The sequence below is a fragment of the Eublepharis macularius genome, chromosome 12, assembly GCF_028583425.1.
Source record: "Eublepharis macularius isolate TG4126 chromosome 12, MPM_Emac_v1.0, whole genome shotgun sequence".
Lineage (NCBI taxonomy): Eukaryota > Metazoa > Chordata > Lepidosauria > Squamata > Eublepharidae > Eublepharis > Eublepharis macularius.
Window position 1 is genome coordinate 68148870 of NC_072801.1, and position 9004 is coordinate 68157873.

Sequence of the window (9004 nt, forward strand, 5' to 3'; positions counted from 1 at the left end):
TCTTCTGAGAAAGATAATGGCCACAGAAATGCTGAAGTGTTTACTAGGATTCGATGGTCTCATTTTCCATGTCATCCAGCAGATAAATTGAGAAAACAAACTGACTAAACTCTATTTTAACCTGATGTCGGGTCCTTCTTCAGATCTCCTGATGACCTGGCTGCTAATTTGAGCAGGGAAGAAGAACTGGAGGGGAGAGGGTAAAGAAGTCTTCTGCTGGTATTAATTTCCCTCTCTGACAGCTGCCATGTTAGCCATTACTAGATCTGTTGGATAAAAGAAAGCAGGCAACATACGGCTATTGGTATTTTTCTGACAGCAGGGTTAATGTCAGTTTCAGAAGGTGATTTAGATCTGGGAAACAATACGGGAGGAAAGGGTTAAATGCTCCCTGTTCTTTGACCACTTTCCTGATCATATTAGCATCCATTCCCTTTAGCTGAGGGACCTTGTTAAGGACAATCTCTGTCACATGTAGTCTGGGTCAGACAACCCCATAACTAACTGGAAACCCCACAATACCACCCCAAAATCTGACCCTTAAAAGGGTACCAGCTCCTTCTACTGTTATCAACTTTGAAAGCATAACAGATCATATCTGGTAAACCTTTTCAGCACCATGCACCCACTGAAAAACTTAAGATACTTTAAAGGAACAGCTGAGATGAAGTAGATGTTCCCATAAGGATTTTAAAGGCCGTAGCCCATGGCGAACATCCTGTGCATGCTGCTCAGGGCTGTTAGCCCTTGAATCTCTGCCATTCCTTTCTCCTTATAATGGCATCTAAAACGGGACAAATGGCAGTGATCAGAAGACACTTGGTGCTGCTAATGGAAATGCTCCTAACTTGCCTCCAAACCTACGTCAGCACATATAGGTTTGCTGTAACAGAACTTTGCAGGGCTGTTTCACGTTGGAAAAATTGTACAGGGGGCAAGGAGATAACCCTTTCCCCCTTGCCAGCTTGCAGAGCTTGTATGAACCAAAACCATTTGGGTGCTCCACGCATGAAATGCCCGACACCTCGCTTGGTTTGGATTTACATTCAACCATCTGGTTGTTGCTGTCAAACATTGTTAAGCTTGATTACCAAGCACATTCAATGTGAACTCCATGGCACCCCCAGCTGGCTCTATGACATCCTAGGACAAGGACTGTACCAGGTGAGCCTCCCAAAGAAGGCTATCCCATATGGAATAAAGGCGCAGTGGCTCAAGCCTTTATAGACATGATAACTCACTTTGGGCACGACAGCCTTTCAAGAAGAAAAGAGAGATGGTTATGAAATAAATCTTCACCCCTTCGCGCCAAAGTCAAATGGGGCAGAAATTAATTGAGAGGTAGACAGGATTAATACAGAAAAGTCTTTATTAACTAATCTGTTCGGAGCTTCTGAGCTCTTTATCTTTTCTAAATGCCCCCTCCCTTTTTATCTGCGGATTCTCTTCTTGCAGCTCTCCCCTCATTATCTTTCCCTGTGTACTTGAGTTATCCCCCTTGTCTACTTTCCTAACTCAGACAGTTCTGCATATATTGATACAACCCCAGAATACTTTAATGTGGCCCAATGCCTTAAGATCCAAAGGACCTTAGGTTGAAGCATCTTCTTGGATGCGGCCATCCTCAGTTTTACTGCCAGAAAACTTGAATCAAGTTTCTGCCATGTGGCAGAAAGAAGCTCATACAAGGGGGAAAAAAGGAAGGGAAGGTTGGATCGAACCACTTTTCTGCTGGTGAAAAAGGGAGGAGGGCGGTGTCACCTCTCACCGCCCCCCCCCCCAGGTCTATGTTGCAGCTTATGAGAACTGCATGAACAAAAGTCTTGCAGGATAGGAGCTGTAGTAAGGACAGAGGAGAATCAGAGAAGACTGAGTAGAAAATGTGGCAAGACCCAACCTGTTGTTTCCAAGATACCACCAGGACATGCTGTGACTAGCCACCCAAGAAGAAAATGGACAAAGTCTTCATATCCTAATGTAATGGCACTCATCAGCCATAATGTGCCCACAATGTTCTTACAACATGTCTGACATACACTAATGAGTTCTCTGGAGCCTACCCAAAATAGTCATTGTGTTTCACAGAACCGTAACACTCAAAGAGCCTGAAAACACAACACACTTTCAGACCGTCTTTCTCCTTCTCCTGCCAATCGAGGTCTTCCTTGTAGTTCCCTCCCCCAATACAGATCTCATCCTTGACCATGTCCTCTCACTGTTTGTCTTGTTGCAACATCTTCCATGTCCTGTTGAAGAACTCCTCCTCTCTAATCAGGTCAAGCATGGAGATTTGCTCTTCAAGTACTTCTACTTTCTCTTCTAACAGACCAACCATCATTATTTCTGCCCCAGGATTAGTGCCAAATTTTGCAGCCCCAAAGGGTAATTCTTGGGATAGTACTCTGTACAGTCTCAGAGATTTTGCTAGCTGGTGGGGGGGGGGGAGGATAGGAAAAGGAGGGAGATGAACTTAGGGTTCTCTTGGAATTACGATGCGTCTACAGACTACAGAGACCAATTCCCCTGGAAAAAATAAACAGAAGAGGCAACCCATCTCCTCAAAGCCAAACACAAAGAGGAAAACTTTGTGTTTGCCCCTATAGAAAATAGCAGCTTTAGAGGCAGATCAAACTATGGTATATGATAGATGCTAGGTAAAATCCCTCCCCAAGGAGAGGAAGGAGAGAAGGAAGCAGGAAATGGGGAGACGATGTGAGGGCTGCCAAGATGAGGGAAAGAGGAAATGGTGTTGGTTCCTCCCCACCCCTACATACACACACCTGCTGCCACCATGTCCTTGTGGGTTCATCATCAATTGTCAGCATATCTAATTCTCAACATGGCCCCATCTGTGGATACTTAAGGTAGTACATGAAAAAGCTCAATGTGGACTTGATCCGTTAAAGTCTCGACCTGATGAAAGTAGTGGGCATTCTGTGTACATTGCTTCCTGGCAACAGAGATCCTTGCTGCTCGCCTTTGACTGCCCTGCTTTCTTCATGCAAACTGTGATTTAACAGCAAGATTCGAGTCCTCTAGCCCTTTTAAGACCAACAGGATTTTCAGGGTGCAAGCTCTCAAGACGAGTCAAAGCTCCCCCTCTTCATCATCTACTCAGCCATGCTTTCTGAACCATGAACTCTGATCTACTTTAATGTGGCCCAATGCCTTAAGATCCAAAGGACCTTAGGTTGAAGCATCTTCTTGGATACGGCCGTCCTGTTTTACTGCCAGAAAACTTGAATCAAGTTTCTGCCATGTGGCAGAAAGAAGCTCATACAAGGGGGGGGGGGCAGGAAAGGAAGGGAAGGTTGGATTCTCTGGCATTATTCTCAAGGCTTCCTTCCAAATCTCCACGAATTCCCCAACCCAGAGTTGGCAACCCTTGATGAAGGGATCCCATTCTGTTAGGCTGCAATATATGTTTTTAAAACCCCAACCATCAATAAAGTTGCCTGGTGGAAGTACCCTGGCCCCACTGCATTGTGACTTGGTATGAGCTTGGCGGCCAAAGTGACGTCTGAAAGTTGCACCCTTGGCCAGTGGTGGTGGATTGAGGTGCAAAGCAGTCTGCAGTTGTGCATGCTCAGTTCTCTTTCCCTCACGATTAAGCTAGCTCAGGCGAGTATGTGAGGAAAGAAAAAGAGAAGAAGCAGCCCTCCAGAGCAACCGATATAAAAAGTAACCAGACAACAGGGAAAATACTGACACCCGCAAATCATGAAAATGGGCCAGCAGTAAGCGCACATGAGCAAAGGCATTGAAGGCCTGAAACTCCCACAGCCTGGAGCAAGGATTTTGTTCAACTATCTTTGCTTACAGTTTCATTCATCTCTTTCTTGGGACTTCCTCTGTGAGAGATCTCTGTCTACGGTTAGAAAGATTACCCAGATGGGCTTCTCCCGCACTGACCTGGCAACTCTAGTAGGCCTGTCAGGTCTGCCAACCCGGCCAGGACTGTCAACCAGTGGGAAGGATGAGGAAGGGATACGTTGCTAAGAACTATTCTAACTAAGGTTGCCAACCACCACATGGGTCCTGGAATTACAACTGATGCTCAGACTACAGAGTTCAGTTCTCCTGAATAAAATGGCTGCTTTGCAGGGTGGGCTTTATACCCAGTTGAGGTCCTGCCCCTCTCCAAACCCCTCCTTCCCCAGGTCCCACCCCCAAATCTCCAGGAGTTTCCCTACCTGGAGTTGGCAACCCTGCTGGAGTTGGCATCAGCCATTTCCCGCTCCCTCTTAGAAGCTAGGCATCCAATGTTGTAATGAAGGTGGGGGACATCACCAAGAACAAAAATTATCTTGCCTGCTTCTTCATCAAAATACACCTTACCTGGGGCATTTGTGACCTGGGTCTTCCTACCATTTGTGATTTTACACATATCCAACTGAGAAGAACAGCTAATTTCTTTGGAGTCTTATATTTGTGCAGCTGTGAGAGGAATATTTTGGCTTTCCCCACTAAGTGTTTCCCTATTTCACATCACAGACTTAAGCTATGCTTGGTCCCACAGGGTTTGGAGTTTTTATTCACATGAAACATTTTAGTGCGATCAGTGGCTTAATAAATTGACACAGGTGGCTTCCACACTGGGACAATTCACTGGCACGAATCTACTCATTGGCACTGAGGACACAGAGGCATTCACATCAGGGACAGAGGGTCCACACACGGGTACTCGCCCCTCATGCCCGCCATTTTGCCTTTCACTGTTGCCAGAACGCTTTTTGTTGGCTTTTACAAAAGCAATCCTGCTAAAATGAGATATGTACACCTGATATTTATAAAAAGCTGGCTAAAATCCAGCCATGGTTGAGGGGGAAATGGTGGTTACAAGACAACTGGTTCCAGATGTGACACCAGATGTAAGCGGGGAGGTAAAATCTGCCTCTTCCCATTCACATGGCCACCAAACATGCTTTGAGTACGATCTTTCCAGAAGATCATAGTAAGAAGGTTTGGGGAAAAATTGCACAGAGGTAGAGGAGAACCGAGAAGATGTACCCAATTAAATGACATCATTGTGAGGAATGGGAAAAAACAGGCTGCATAGGTTTGTGGGGGGAGGGGACCCCTTCCCTGGAAGGCTCCTCATTACTATTTATATATTTATTGGAAACCAAACTCCAAAACTCCATTTAGAACCCTAGAAGTTGTAAACGGTGATATGTGATGCACCTGATCGAGAGATGCCACCTGCATCAATTCTCCACCCAAGGTAACTGCTCAATAGTTGTACTTTATGATCCTGCATTCATGGCACTGTTCTTATGAGGAAAACTTGACGTGTCCTTGATTATCTGCCAATGCCATGGCCAGATAAAATGAGTTGGCATGCTGCACTTCACAGCTCAGGGCTCCCCTTCTCTATTTATGCAAGCGAACAGAACAGAAACCATTCACAGCTATGAAACTGGCTACAGCGGCACTCGTCCTGTCCCTCATCGTCATAGTTTCTGCTTGCAAGAATTGTGATGAACTTCAGTTTCTTTGTAGGCGGGAGTATACCACAGCTCTCGAAAAAACATGTATAGAAGACATATTTGGGGAGGATTATCGCTTGATCTTCCCTGAGTTGACAGGTAAACTTAATCAGAGCGCTGTTTCTCCGACAAACGTCTCCAAAATTATCTCTCACTTGCAAGGATGTTGTTTTACAAAATGTTATTGGGTATCGTTTTCATCTCGTTTGTATTTCTAATACATAGAGATCAAGCAGACCAACCTTTGGGGACATCAAAATTCCTGGGTGGGGAATGTCTTGGAGAGAAAGCCCCTTTGTGGCATTTGAAGGAGGCCCAAAGAGACAGCTAAAGGGCATTTGGTGGGGGGTGGGGGTGGGGGTGGAATAATATCACTTTCTGCTGAATAATATCATGTTTCCTGCATAGACAAGAATTGTAAATGGAATTAAGTTGAGTCACTTGGGTTGACAAGGGTCAATTATTGCTCCAGCAGCGTGACTCAACTACCTCTCTGAAATTGTTGCGCCGATAACTTTCTCTAAGCCTCAACTACCTCACAAGTTGTTGTGAGACTTATCTGAAGGAGAGGGAAATAATGTATGCTCCCCTGAGCTGACAAGTGGATAAAGCCTCCAAAGAATGAGGCCCACAACACCTTGGTTTAGATCTGCACCAACTGTGTGTAGGATGTGTGTTTGCTTTTCCAACTTGAAGCAGCCTTGTTGAGCTATCGTTTCTTCTTGGCTGTCCAACATAAGGGTCCAGATTCATACCTTAAAAAATCCTTCAGGAAGTTTTCCTATATTGATGGCTACACACAGCTTTCCCCAATAAGAAAAGAGCGGCTCTTGATGCAAATTTTGGATGGGAAATGATATCAGGGAACTCTTAAGCCTGCACATTGTAGTCCTAATCCATATGATCCCAGGAATTAAGTTCCAAGCATGAATGCCCCAGAACGAATCAGATCAAAATATGGCTGGCAGTCAGGGGAATTTTGTAATGTGTGAATTGGAATCGTGCCAAAGTCGGGGGCATCCTTAGCTTCTAGATAGTTCTGGAGTTGTTAGGGCCAACCAACCTGTACGATCTTTGACTGAAAAATAAAATTCTTTTATTTTTACCATGAAGAAGAATGGTACTTGTTTGGGGAGAAAAAGTGGCCAATGGTTTGAAATGGTTGGAAAATGCTCTGAACCCATGAATTGCTTGGCTAAAGAAAAAATTCCGATACAGCTAATAAGAGCTAAAACATTGGCGAAATTAGGTGAGAAGAATTTGGAACCCTCTTCTGTACTCTGAGGGCCAAGCTACACATGACGAATGACACTTGAACGGCAAGTGTATTTCTCCCTGTTCACTTGCCCTCCACTCAATCCACTTGCCGTTCAAGTGTCATTCGTCATGTGTAGCTTGGCCCTGACTCCCCTGGCCAAGCTAGCTGCTTCCTCTTTCCCACGGTTGCTTTAAAGACAAACAAAAAATATCAGATTTGAACAAGGATCTCTCCCGTATCATATATGACTGCAGTTCAGCTGGAGTATTTTCCCATGTGGGGTTCTGTCTTCTGCTTCTATCTGCTGGACAAATGAGACAATCAAATCCAGGGCCGGTTCCAGACGACTAACCGGAAAGCGCTTCATGCTGCCATGTTCCGGATTGTGACGGGGAAAACACGAAATATCGCGTTTTCTCGTGCGAGTCTGGCGTGACGTCGCGCCAAACTCGCGCAAGAAAACACGATATTTTGCGTTTTCTCCGTCGCGATCCGGAACATGGCGGCATGAAGCACCTTCCGGTTAGTCGTCTGGAATCGGCCCTGGTCAAGTTTTGACCATTTCCTCAGTTATCGTTCTCTTCCTCAGTCTAGGATAAGGTGAAAGTGGGTGGTGGTGTAAAAAATAAAAAGTTGCAGCATCCAAGCAAAGGAAAGTCAGGAACTTTTTAACTGATTTGCTTCTCTCATCACTTTATAAAACACAGGAGACGACAACTTGGATTCAGGCATAATAGCAAATATTCCTTTGCCGGCAGCCAGGAATCATGGATGTCGACTCCGGTCCAAATATAAAAGAATATGCTGCCATTCCGGCTGCACGAAAAGACATCTCTTGACAGTGTGCCGTAGATGTTGAAGGATGCCTTATCTCATTTTCTGTGACATGTTATATGTGGGGGGGGGGGGGACATGATAAAAATCCTTGGTGGAAGCAATTCATCTGTGTTGCATGGTTGTGCATTAGTTGTCTCTGAAGGGGTAAAATAATTAAATTATGAGCGAAGGTCCCAATGACTTTTGCTTTCTCGGAACTCTGCTCGCCTATTTATTTATGTTTCTTTATTTTATTAGATTTCTAATCCACTCCCATGTCAGATTCCAAGTGTCAACTTCCTCTTGACAATCCTGTTAGCTCCAATTTGTTATGTTCATGCCAGCCAATCACGGGGAGGGGAGGAGTAATATGCCCATTCCATCACAACATTGCTTCCCAGAAGTGATGTCATGCAGGCCCAGGAGCACCCATGTGCCTCACATTGGCCAATTTGGGCCCAAATTGGCCCATGGCAAAGCACAAGTGCAATCTTAGGGCAGCATGATGACGTCGCTACTCAGAATGACATTGTCGTGCCGCAATGGGAGTGCGGCTGGGGTGCCTATTCCCCTGCCTCCCCCCTGTTAGTCATATGGTGGGGAGGGGTAAAGTGGGGGAGTGGGGGATCTTCTGCTCTCACCAGGGGACCTGGGATCCTTAAAGTTCCAAGTATGGATGGATGCCTCAGATCAAAACATGGCTGGTGGTCATGAGGACTTTGTAGTGTGTGAATTGGAATAGTGCCAAAATTTTGGGGCTTTCTGTCCTTCCAGATAATTCTAGAGTTGTTTGGGTCAACCTACTTGTAAGATGGACAATCTTTGACTGAGAGCTAAAGCACACGATATGAAAAACACGTGTTTGGACTTACACGTGGGGATCCAAGGACTTCTGAACACTTGCTCGCTGTGGCCATACTGCTCTCGCACCCGTGTTAGTGTTTGCATGGGTTTCTCTGCCATTCTCCAAGGTTGGGAATGGTATCCCATCAGGCACTACCCATTTGAGCATGCATTTTTTCTCCAGAACCTTGATACATTGGAGAAGCATTTCCTCCTAATGGACACCAGGTGGAGTTGTTCTTTAAAAGACTTTTCCGGAACTGCTCATTTGAAATACCAAGCTCAGCTGGTACAAATTTACTAAGCACCATAGAGAACAACAAGATCACCTCTCTGCAACGACGACTTTATGGTACTGACCACAGACACTCAGCAGGGCAGCTACACGATTATCCACTTATTTTCTGACACATGCACTGGACAGAGGCTCCGGCACGAGTTCTCTAGAGGGCAATAAGACACGGGAAGGTAGGGACAGACTGTGATAAAGACACTCACATAGACACTAGTATCTCGTATCGTGTGTTTCGGCTTTGAGTGTTCCAAATGCTTTTATTTTTACCATGAAGGTAAGATACTTTTTTAATGAGAAAAAAAG